The sequence below is a fragment of the Oryctolagus cuniculus genome, chromosome 1 (genome assembly GCF_051225735.1).
Source record: "Oryctolagus cuniculus isolate XC-2025 breed Fujian yellow rabbit chromosome 1, ASM5122573v1, whole genome shotgun sequence".
Classification (NCBI taxonomy): domain Eukaryota; kingdom Metazoa; phylum Chordata; class Mammalia; order Lagomorpha; family Leporidae; genus Oryctolagus; species Oryctolagus cuniculus.
The window spans coordinates 106,700,160-106,712,050 of NC_142867.1; positions in this window are offsets into that span (position 1 = coordinate 106,700,160).

Consider the following 11,891-nt stretch of genomic DNA (forward strand, 5'->3'; position numbering starts at 1 on the left):
CTCTGATCCCTTTCTTCTGTGAATCAGCATTGTATATGCTACCCATCTGTTAGTTGCTTTGTAGGTTAGTTGGTTATAGGGTAGACTGTTGCAATATTAAAGCACTCATGTTCCACTTAACACAGTAATTGCTCTGTTATTAATTATTGTTTTAATATGCTACTGTGCCTAATTTATACATTTAATTAAGTATTAATTTATAAATCAGACTTATACATCAAACTTTATCATAGGCATGTATCAGGATTCTTCAACAAGTTTCTGGGAAATGCATATTATGAAAAACTATCCATGAGTTGCAAAATCTTTCTATACTAAAAATTCATTTTTAATTCCATTTCCCATGAACTTTTTGAAGTGCACACATCTGTATCAAAAGAAACACAGTATATATAGAGGTCAGTATTATCCATGGTTACAGGTATCCACTGGGGTGCATGGAATGTATCCTCTGTCGATGGGAGGGGATTGCTATGCATATAAAAATAATTTGAAATGAATCATAAATCTGAATGCAAAACTTAAAACAATTAGTCTTCCATCAGTAATTCCAAAAAAACTATTTGTGATCTTAGATTATGCAAAGGTTTCTGTAATGTGACACTATGAGTACCATTTATAAGAGAAAAAGTTGATAAATTGAACTTCAATTTTAAAAGTTTCAACAAAATTAGAAATGACTTTTTTTAAAAAAGGATATGTTTATTTGTTTGAAAGACAGAGGGGGAACACACACACACACACACACAGAGAGAGAGAGAGAGAGAGAGAGAGAGAAATGTTCTATCCACTTTTACTCCCCAAATGCCCGCAACAGCTAGGGCTGGGCAGGCCATAGCCAAGAGCCTGGAACTGAAACCAAGTCTCCTGTGTTTGTTCCAGGGAGCCCGAGTACTTGGGCAGTCATTTGCTGTCTTCCCAGGAAGTTGGATAAGAAGCAGGGTAGGCAGGACTCAAAGAAACCCTCTGATATGAGATGCTGGCATCGTAAGTGGCAGCTTAACCCATGGTGCCACAACTCCTGCTTCAAGCTACTGCTTTTTAAAAGACACTACTATGAATTACAGTATTTTCTGTCAGCCACAGACTGGGAGAAAATATTTACAAATCACATATATGATAAAGAACTTGTCTCCTGAAAAAATAGTAATAAAATATTAAGAAAGTAAACTGAAAGTCAATAATAAGAAAATAAACAATGCAAATAAAAATATGGGCAAAAGTTAAAACACTTCCCCAAAAAAGAAACACAGATGAGCATAGATAGGGATGTTCAGCATCATCTGTAATTAGGGAAGTGAAAACAGAGGCCATGAGGCACTTCTACACACTTACAAGATGTGAGCACTCACACACAGCTAGTGAGACGCAACAGTGGTGTGGACACTTTGCAAAACAGTTTCTTTTTTTTAATTTACTTGACAGAGTTATAGACAATGAGAGAGAGAAAAATGAGAGAAAGATCTTCCTTCCATTGGTTCACTCCCCAAATGGCCACTGCCGATCTGAAGCCAAGAGCCAGGTGCTTCCTCCTGGTCTCCCAAGCAGGTTCAGGGGCCCAACCACCTGGGCCATCCTCCACTGCCTTCCCGGGCCACAGCAGAGAGCTGGACTGGAAGAGGAGCAACTGGGACTAGAACCTGGCACCCATATAGGATGCTGGTGCCACAGGTGGAGGATTAACCAAGTGAGCCATGGCTTTGGCCCCCTGCAAAACAGTTTCTTGTAATGCTAAAGTAGACTTTTCACAGAGCAATCCCACACCACGCATCATTTACTGCTTTCCCTGGCACATTAGCAGGGAGCTGGTTCAGAAATGGAGCAACCAGGACATTAATCAGCACTCTGATATGGATTACTGGCATCCCAAATGGTGGCTTAACCCACTGCACCACAATGATGGCCCCAGTAAAATTATTTAAAAAAATAGTGGAAATACCATTAAAGGAATTAAGAAATCTATAAAGAAGGAACAGAGAAACAAAAATACTGGGAGCACATTGAAAACAAAAAGTAAACTGATTATCTCAATAATAACATTCAGTATGTATGTGTTAGCAATCCAAACAAAAGGCAGAAATTGGCAAATTGGTTAATAAGTCAAGATCCATTTATGTGCTGCCTAGAGGAGTCACACTTTACGTTTAAACACACAAACGCTTTGCAAGTAAAAAGGCGGAAAAAGCACATTATTCAAACAGCAATCAGAAGACTGGAGTTGATATTCTAATATTACACAAAATAAACTTTAAAAAACACATAATATTACCAGAGACAGAGACATTTTTCATTGATAACATGACCAACACATCAGGGAGATGTAACGGTTAGAAAAGTATAAGCATTTAACCAGAGAGATCCCAAGTATATGAAAAAATAATGGAATTGAAGAAAGAAATAGAAAATTCACCAATAATAGTTGGAGACTTTAATATCCCACTTTAAACAAAAGTTAGAAAAATAGGCAGTTCAACAAGGAAATATAAAACTACAACATCATAACCAACCAGACCTTACAGAGGTCTACAGACCATTCTCTCTAACTACAACTGAAAACATATTATTTGAAAGTACACATGGAATATTTTCCAAGATAGACCATATGCAATACCAATCGACAAGTCTTCATATATAAAAAAACATTGAAATCATGTAAAGTGTGATTTACGATAACAGGAAATGAAATTGTCCATTAGTAATGGAAATAAATTTGAAGATTCACAAATATGTGAAAAATTAAACAGCACAGAACAAAATAACAAGTGTTTCAAAGAAGAAATCATATGGGAATCGAAAAATACTTTGAGGGGAATAAAATAAAGGCATAACATACCAAAACTTATTGGACAAAAGTAAAATATGGCTTAGGGGGAAATTTGTAAATGTGCATACTCACTGAAAAGGACGATCTCACATCAGTAACCTAACTTTTTACCTAGCATCAGTGAGATAGGAAGAGCAATCCAAACCTGAAGCAAGCAAAAGGACTAAAATACAAAGATCAGAGTTGAAATTGATAAACCAGAGACTAGAAAAGCAGTAGAGAAAATGAATGAAACCAAAGAGAGCTTTTTGAAAAGACAACAAATGGACAAACAAGCTTGACTGACCACGTTTAGGAGACAAAACTCAAAGTACTAAAGTGAGTAAAGTTAATCATATCCACTATCCACTTTGAGAAATAAAAAGGATTATAAGGGAATATTTTGAACAACTACCTACCAACAGATTAGCTAATTGACATGAAATAGACAAATTTCTAGCAACACACAAAGTGGAAGCAAAAGGAGAAACAGCAAATTAGAATAGACCTATGTAAACAAACCAGTGATTTAAAAAATTTTTATAATACAATAATGCTGTTAAAAGGAATATACCCAAAGGAATTGAAATCAGTAGGGCAAAGAAATATCTGCACTAACAAGTACATTGCACCATTAGTCACAATAGCTAGGATGTGAGAAGAACTTCAGTGCCCCGCAGTGGATGCATGGATTTTAAAAATGGGATATATGCACAATGGGATGCAGGAAATTTGTGTAATGGATGAACCTAGAGGATAGTAGCCCCCGTGAAATAAGCACAGAGACACAAATACTGCCTGATCTCATTTCTATATGGAATTTCAAAAAGATGTGGGTAAACTGAGAGCCTCAATCACTGGTAGTGATCATGTAAAATGGTGATGCCTCTTTAGGAAAAGATTAAATATAGAGTTACCACAAACCCAGTAATTCCATTTTCAGGTATATATGCGAGGGAAATGAAAACATATGTACATAAATGTTCACAGCAATAGGATTTATAGAAACTCAAAAGTGGACATAACCTGAGTGTCTACCTACTGCTAAATAGAGAAATGAAGTGTGTGTACCCATACAGGGGATCATTGCCCAGGAGAAAAAAAGAAATGAAATACTGATGCATGCTACCATCTGGATAAAATCTCAAAAACATTCTACTAAGTGAAAAAAAATCTAGAACCTGAAAGGCCATGTGTTGAATGATTACATTTGTATTTTAAAAAGTTCAGGGCAAGTCTGAAGACTGAAAGCAGATTAATGATTAGCTGAGACCGGAGGTGGGAATGATAAGTGACCACACGTGGGTAAGGGCCTTTTTGGCAGGGATGATGGGAATATTCCAAAATTGACTTTTGCTAAGGTTTCACAACTAGGTAAATGCATTAAAAGCCAGTGAATTGCGCACTTAAAATAAGTGAATTTCATGGTATGCAGAAATAAAGCTGTTAAAAATTGCAGTCACATGAGATACATGCTTTAATAGTGGAGTGTTTCACATGTAGATGCAGATGGGAAAAATTAGTCCACTTGGATTGAGGTTGGAAGGCAATAAATATAGAATAGGAAAAGTACTGCAATAAAGACCATAGTTTTTAATGAGTTAACTAACGAGAAACAATCTTGTTTAAAAGTTTTCTTTGCAAGAAGCCTTTTCTGAGCTGTAGAGAGAGAGCTAGTATATCCTCTCTGTGACAAACTGTGAGGAAAAAGATAAGGAAAACAGCTTGAGTGCTGTTCATTAGACTCTTTCAAAGTATATTCCACAAGCTATTAGTAGGCAGTTGGGGAGGACAAGACAGTTCTTTAGATAAATCAATGTGGGAAATGCTTGGTCATACAAAGTGGAACAAGTTCATTTTCTGTATGTATCCGCTGAACCATTAGTATGATAATGAGCATTGTAAATCTGAAAAAGATGTGCAAAATTCTCCTGACCCTATCTTCTGACAGCTTCCTTTGTACACAGAGCATGGGGTACAATGTATCTAGGTTTCCATGTGACTTCCTTTGCAAAATGCTACAGTAGCCCTTGCAATGAATTACTTCAACTTTTTATGTTTTGTCTACACCTGAACAACCCCAAAAGTTAGAATTTAAGTTCAGACCACTATGAGATTTATGCATAGCAGAGGACTGCATTAATGCTATACTGTCCAAGCCAACAGTGCAGGAGGCACATTTTGGTACCATTTTATTTTTTCCCCTCGTGTTATGAGTATATAAACATTTTATGTACAAGTTATATATAGCAGTGGTATGTGGAAATTACGGAATCTCAAAGGTCTTCCTATACATTCCCTTTGGCAATAATTTAAATCTGAATGCCTAGAAATTTGCTGATGACATAGAAGGACAGGTAGGCTGACAGGCCATTATGAACGATGATGGCCTGGGACAGAGAATGGGGATCAGCTATTTCATCCTGAGGCAAGGAGCCAGTGGGAAACAAGGCTATTATCAACAGTATCAACAGGACTGTTCTTATACAATCCAATCTCGGTCCTCTTCTTTGAACTTCCTCTGTTTTTGAGGACATTCTCTTCTGCTAATACCTATTTCCACCTTCCCTTCTCTGCTGTCTGTCAACTCTTCCTTTACTTTGTAGGAGAATTTGGTATTGCACTCATGACCTTCCTCCCCAACCCAAATACCATCCTCATCCTGAGTGTGTTTAAAATCACAAGGATGACTCAACTGACAGCTACATCCTCATTTAACTTTTCTCCCTACCCATCTAGATCATCACACCCCTGGGCACCTGCTGAAACTTGTCCTTGGCCATACTCTGCTGCTACTTCGCTACCCCACCTGATGACTACAATCACCTTTTCACTGGTAGACCATTCTCTTCCTTTAACTCTTTCCAATCCAATTATTGGTTAGACTGCTTAGACTAGGTCTTGGCAATCCTTTCCTGTCAAGGGCCAGATAGTAAATACCTTAGGATTTGAGGATTATAAGACCTCTGTCAGAATTTTCCAGCTCTGTGATTGTGGGACAAAAGCAGCCACAGTCAATTTATAAACAAATGGGCATGGCTGTGTTCCAAAGATATTTGTTCCAAAAAACCACAGAGCTCGGATCAGACTTAACCCAAGGGCCACTGTGTGCACACCTCCCCTCTCCTCAGGTTAGACCCAGGTCTACAGAATGTAAGCCCGAAAAAATTATTTTGTTTTTCCAAGTCTTCCTCTTTCTGTATAATGGAGATAATGGTTTCTAACTCTCCAAGTGTATAAGAACTGGAAGAAAATGAAGAGTTCAAGTGCAATTGTTGGCACATATAGAGTACTAAGGAAGTTATTCAGTTGTAAGACGTTCTATTAAATATTTGCTCTTCTCCAGGCTGAGTTCTGAATGAGTTGAAAAACTAGAAAATACTAAGGAAATGAAGACTATCAGGGTTCTCCAGAAAGATAAAAGTAATTAGGCATGCGCGCACACACATGTATATATACACATACACTCACAGGTGCACATGTGTGCACAAACCCAGCAACCCTGTTATTGGAAATATATCCAAGGGAGTTGACATCAATAAGCTAATGTTCATCGCAGCATTAGTCACAATAGCTAAGATATAGAAAGAATCTAAGTGTCCATCAACAGATTAATGGATTTTTAAAATGCAGTGCATACACACAGTGGAGTGCAAGAGTTTTTATTTTTGCAACAACATAGATGAACCTAAGCTGCTTCTTAGTATCTGAAGGGGATTAGTTCCAGGATCCCCCACAGATAGCAACATCCATGAATGCTCAGTCTCTTATATAAAATTGTGCCTGCAGCATTTGTGTGTAACCTGTGCCATCCTCACAAATACTTTAAATCATCTCTAGGTTATGTGTAAAACCCAATACAATGTAAAACTCAATACTATGCAAATAGTAGTTATATTGGTTAAGGGAATTGTGACAAGGAAAGAAATCTGCACGTACGTGGTTGAAGCAGCATCCAAAGAACCTATGAATAATGGATATGGAGAGCTGACTGTGTAGATAGACGAGGGAAGACCCATTAGGGGAATTGGCTTACATAGTTATGGAGGTTTTGATGCCCCACAATAGGATTTCTGCCAGATGATAGTTCACTTAGAATAGACACTCCTCACCCTGCATCCTCAGCCTGGGATACTGGTGGTATGGTTCAGTCCAAGAGAGAAAGCTTTGAACAAGGAAAGCTGCTGGTGTAACTCTGGTCCCAGGCTAAAGTCCTGAGAACCTGGGAGGGAGCTGGTGCAAGTCCTGGAGTCCAAAGGCTGGGTAGGCTGGAATTCTGAAATCCAAGAGTGGGAGAAGAAAGAGATTCCAACTTTGTGGGGGGGAGAGGAAGGAAGGAAGGAAGGAAGGAAGGAAGGAAGGAAGGAAGGAAGGAAGGAAGGAAGGAAGAGAGGGAGGGAGGGAGGGAGGGAGGGAGGGAGGGAGGGAGGGAGAGATCATCTTTCTTCTGCCTTCTTGCTCTATGTGGGCCCCCAGCTGATTGGATGGTGCCCACCCACACTGAGGGCAGAGCTCCCCATGTAGTCTCCTGGCTCCCACAGCGGTCTCCTCTGGGAACACCCTCCAGACACCCCCAGGAGGAATGCTTCACCAGTTCTGTAGGTATTCCTTATCTACTCAAGTGACACCTAAATTTAGTCCTTGTAGAGAACCACCCCCTAAAATTCACAATTACTTATTTTAAAAAGCTGGAACTGGAGAGTGTGGTATTTATCTGTAGGCAGGTGGTCTTTTTGTCCTGAATCCTGGAATCAGGAAAGCTTGCCTACCGTATGCAGACAGCGCTAGACCAGGCACACCTTCTTGTACAGGAAGACACAGTGCAGATTGGGTGCTCTCTCACAGAAAATCATTAAATATTCTCCCAAATGAAAGAAAATATCAGGAGTGGGTTGGTAATGTTCTGCCCTGGAACAAATGTTCGTTCCCTTCTCCCACTGTCCCCAGACTGGATACTCATGTTGATGAGCTTAGGATGTTTTTTTCCATGAGGGTGCTGCCAGTACCTAAAAATCCTCAGTTTTCTATCAGTGTGCTTCAAGGCTGTCTCTGAGACTAGATCAAACTTTTCCATGAAAGAACTATGAAGACAAAGAAGGGATTTCCAGCTTGCTGTAGACATTGCTAAAAAGACTCTACAAAATGTTAAAATCCATTGGCAGGCTTCTATTTTATAAATGCATACAAATGTTACACTTCCTCCCATGGAACACTGAAGTTTAGTTTAACAAAATTTTTAAAAGCTATTTACAAATGAGATAACCTTAATTATCCCTCCCTCCCAAATCATTAAGTAAAATGAACACTGTAGAAAGTGGGCTGTTTAGTGACACCTCTCCCACTCATGTAGCCTCACACCGCCCCCACCATCAGAAAAGATAACTTTAATTTGAGATGCTCAGCAAAGATTATATTACTTCAACAAGAAAAGTTGTTTCATTACATTCGTTTCCTCTTAAATCTGTTACAAGGAATGTGCCACTCACTCAGAATCCACTGTACCTCTTCCAATGGGCTGAATGCCCTGATACTTAAAGATTTATGGAGCCAAGTGATTTCAGTTAGTTCTACATAGGAGAGAAGTTTTCTGGAGATTAGTTTAAGAACCCCGTTGAATACAGTGGAAGTTAAGTTGTTATCAGCTTAAAAAGGACTGTTACAAAGCAGCGGATGTTTGATGTAAACCTTGTGGTGATCACAAAGGAAAAAGACTGCAGTAGATACACAGAAGACAAAGATAAAGAAATCAAAGCAGCCCACTATAAAAACCAGACAAAAGACCAATAAATCACAAAGAAAGATAGCAAGAAAGGAAGACTGGAACAAAGCAACTACAAAATAGTGAAAACAGTGAGCAAAATGATGGTTATAAGTCCTTATTTATCAATAATTACTTTAAATGTAAATGGATCAAGTTCTCTAACCAAAAGACATAGTATGCTTATTTTTTAAAAGCACATTTAGCTATATGTTGTCTATAAAAGAATCATTCTGGCTTCAAGGGCACACATAGGCTGAAAGTGAAAGGATGGGAAAAGAAATTCCATGAAAGTGGTCACCAAAAAGCAAGAAAGGATACAAAACAGACTTTAAGTCAAAGTTGTCATGAGAATAACATTAAATGATAAAGGGATCAATTTATCAGGTGGAAATAACAGTTATAAATGTATGTAGCTAACATCAGAGCACATAAATATATAAGCAAATATTAACAGAACTGAAGGGAGGTAATAGACCTCAATGTAATAATAGTAGGGTACTCCAATACCTCATTTTCAGCAATAGGTTGATAAGCTAGGCAGAAAATCAATATGGAAACATTATATTTGAATAACACTTTTTTTGGACCTAACACACAGTACATTACATCTAACAGAAGCATGGTATATGTTCCTTTCAACTGCATACAGCATATTATCCAGGATAGAGTACAGGTAAGGACACAAAACAAGTTCTAACAAATTTATCAAGATTTAAATCATATAAAATACCCTTTCTGATCACATTGGTATGAAAATGAAATCAACAACAGGAGGAAAACTGGAAAAAAATTACAAATCTGTGGAAGTTACATATGAGTGGCTCAAAGAAGAAATGAAAAGGGGGAATTAAAATCATTAAAATAAAAACATAGCATATCAAACCTCATGAGATGTAACAAAAATATTCTAAGAAGAAAGATTTTTAAAATGTTTATATTCATCTTCTGTTAGAGATGTAGAGAGAGGGAAAAAGAGGTAGAAAGGGGGGCTGGGAGAGAGATGATGTCTTCCATCTACTAGTTTACTCCCTTAATACCTGCTACAACCAGGGCTGAAGCCAGGAGCCTGGAACTCCACCCAGGCCCCTCACATTGGTAACAGGGGCCTAAACACTTGACCAATCATCTGCTGCCTCCAAAGATGCTGTTAGCAGGAAGCTGGATCCTTAGTAGAGGAGCCAGGACCCAGACTGGCACTCTGATATGAGATGTGGTTGTTCCAAGCAGTGGATTAACCTGCTGCACCACAGTACCTGGCCCTAACATGAAGGTTTGTGGTGATGAACTACTAAATTAGAAGAAGAAAGAATTAAAAAATCCCCTAACTTTGTACCTCAGGAAACTAGAAAAAGGATTACAAACTAAGCTCAAAGTCAGTAGAATGAAGGAAATAATAATGATTGGACAGAAATAAATGAAACAGAGACAAGAAAAAACTAGGGAAGATTAATGAAATAAGAGCTGTTTTGTGAAAAGATAACCAGCTGACAGACATTTTGATGGACTAAGAAAAAAGGAAAACTCCAGTAAATAAAATCATAAATGAAAGAGGAGACATTATAACAGAGATACAAAGCATCATATATAGTGATATGGACATTTATATTCCAACAAATTGTATAACTTCAAAGAAATTGATAAATTTTTGAAAATGTAGATTCTACTAAAACTGAATTATTAAGAAATAGAAAATATGAACAGACCAATAACAACTCAAAAAAGAGATTGAAATAGAAATTCTAAAAAATCTCCCAACAAAACCCCAGACCTGCTAGCTTCCCTGCTGAATTCTGACAAATATTAAAGAATATACAATAAAAAATAATCTAATTCTTCCAAATAATTGAAGAGAGTACTTCTAAATTCATTTTACAAAACCAGTGTTATATTGCTTAACCCAGACATAAACACTGTAAGAAAAGAAAATTAAAGATCAGTATCTGAGATGAATATAAATGCAAAAGTCCTTAACAGATTACTAGCAAACTAAACTCAATAGAACAATAAAAGGATCATTTATCAAAATCAAGTGGGATTTATCATTGTAATATAAAGACGGCTCAACATGCACAAAGCTATACATGTTGCATACCATATAAACAGAATGAAGGCTAAAAACCATGAGATTATCTTAACAGCAGCAGATAAAGAATGACAAAATTCAACAGCCTCTCATAATAAAACCCTCAACAAATTGGGTATAGAAGTAATGTATTTCAACACAATAAAGGCCATGTATTATAAGCACATAGACAGGTGAAAACTCCTTCTCAGGTCAGGAACAAGAGAAGGTTGCCCAATCTTTCTGCTACTCCACACAGTACTGCAAGTCCTTGCCAAAGCAATTAGACAAGAAAAAGAAACAAAAGGCACCCACATTGGAAAAGAAAAAGAAGAATTATCTCTGTTTGCTGATAATAAAATCTTCTATATAAAAAATCCTAGGGAGTCCACCAAGAAACTTTGAGGAGTTAGATGGGTTAATAGGTACCAAGGTCAGTTGCAAGGCAGTTAGGTCAGTCAACGGCACTTAGTTTTGAACAAAGCTAGACAGGATTGTAATCCTTCCTTCTGATTAGCTGTTACTCTGCTTCTCTCCTGTTAAAGCTAGAGTTGATTTTCAGAGAGGGGCCAATCAGAAAGAGCCACTTTGTGCATAAAAATGGCACCCCCTTGCAGGTTTACCTGGCAACTCCTCCCTGGGAGCCCCTCTCTTGACTACTGAAGCAGGTTTCTTGCTCTCAATAAGCAGGTTTCTTGTTTTGCTCGCTGTCCCTGTCCATGTGGAAATTCTTTGATGTGAGACAAGGGCTGAGATCATCCTTGTCCTCATCCTCTTGCAACAGCTTGGTGCTGTGACTTGGATTCAACCCCAACCCGACTCAGGGACTCAGACCACCTCATCAGACTGCTTCTGCCTCTGTTTTTCAGAGAGCCTCACTTCCCCTTGAGCAGCTCTCTCAAGAACACCTGGTCCCTGTCAGCCGGTTAAAAGCAGTTTGCCAGCCCTAAGACTCTCAGGTGTCAGGCTTGCTGACCAGGGCTGGATCAGTCCTCTGGAGCTGAGATTCTGTTCTAATTCCTCTTTCTCTTGCATGGATCTACCCTCCATGAGGGACTGGAAGAAGGTCTTGAGACAACTGATAGATTCTTGCTGGGGCCACACCCAGGTGCTTCCTGAAAGTCTCTTGACTGGACACAGGATGGCCTGGATGGGCTTTGGGCTGGGAAGTGCACTTCCTGCAGGAAGCAGCACTATTGAGAGTGGGCACCATGTAGAGTGAGGCCATGGACTCTGTGCTTCAATGCCCCAGTGCCCCAGTGACT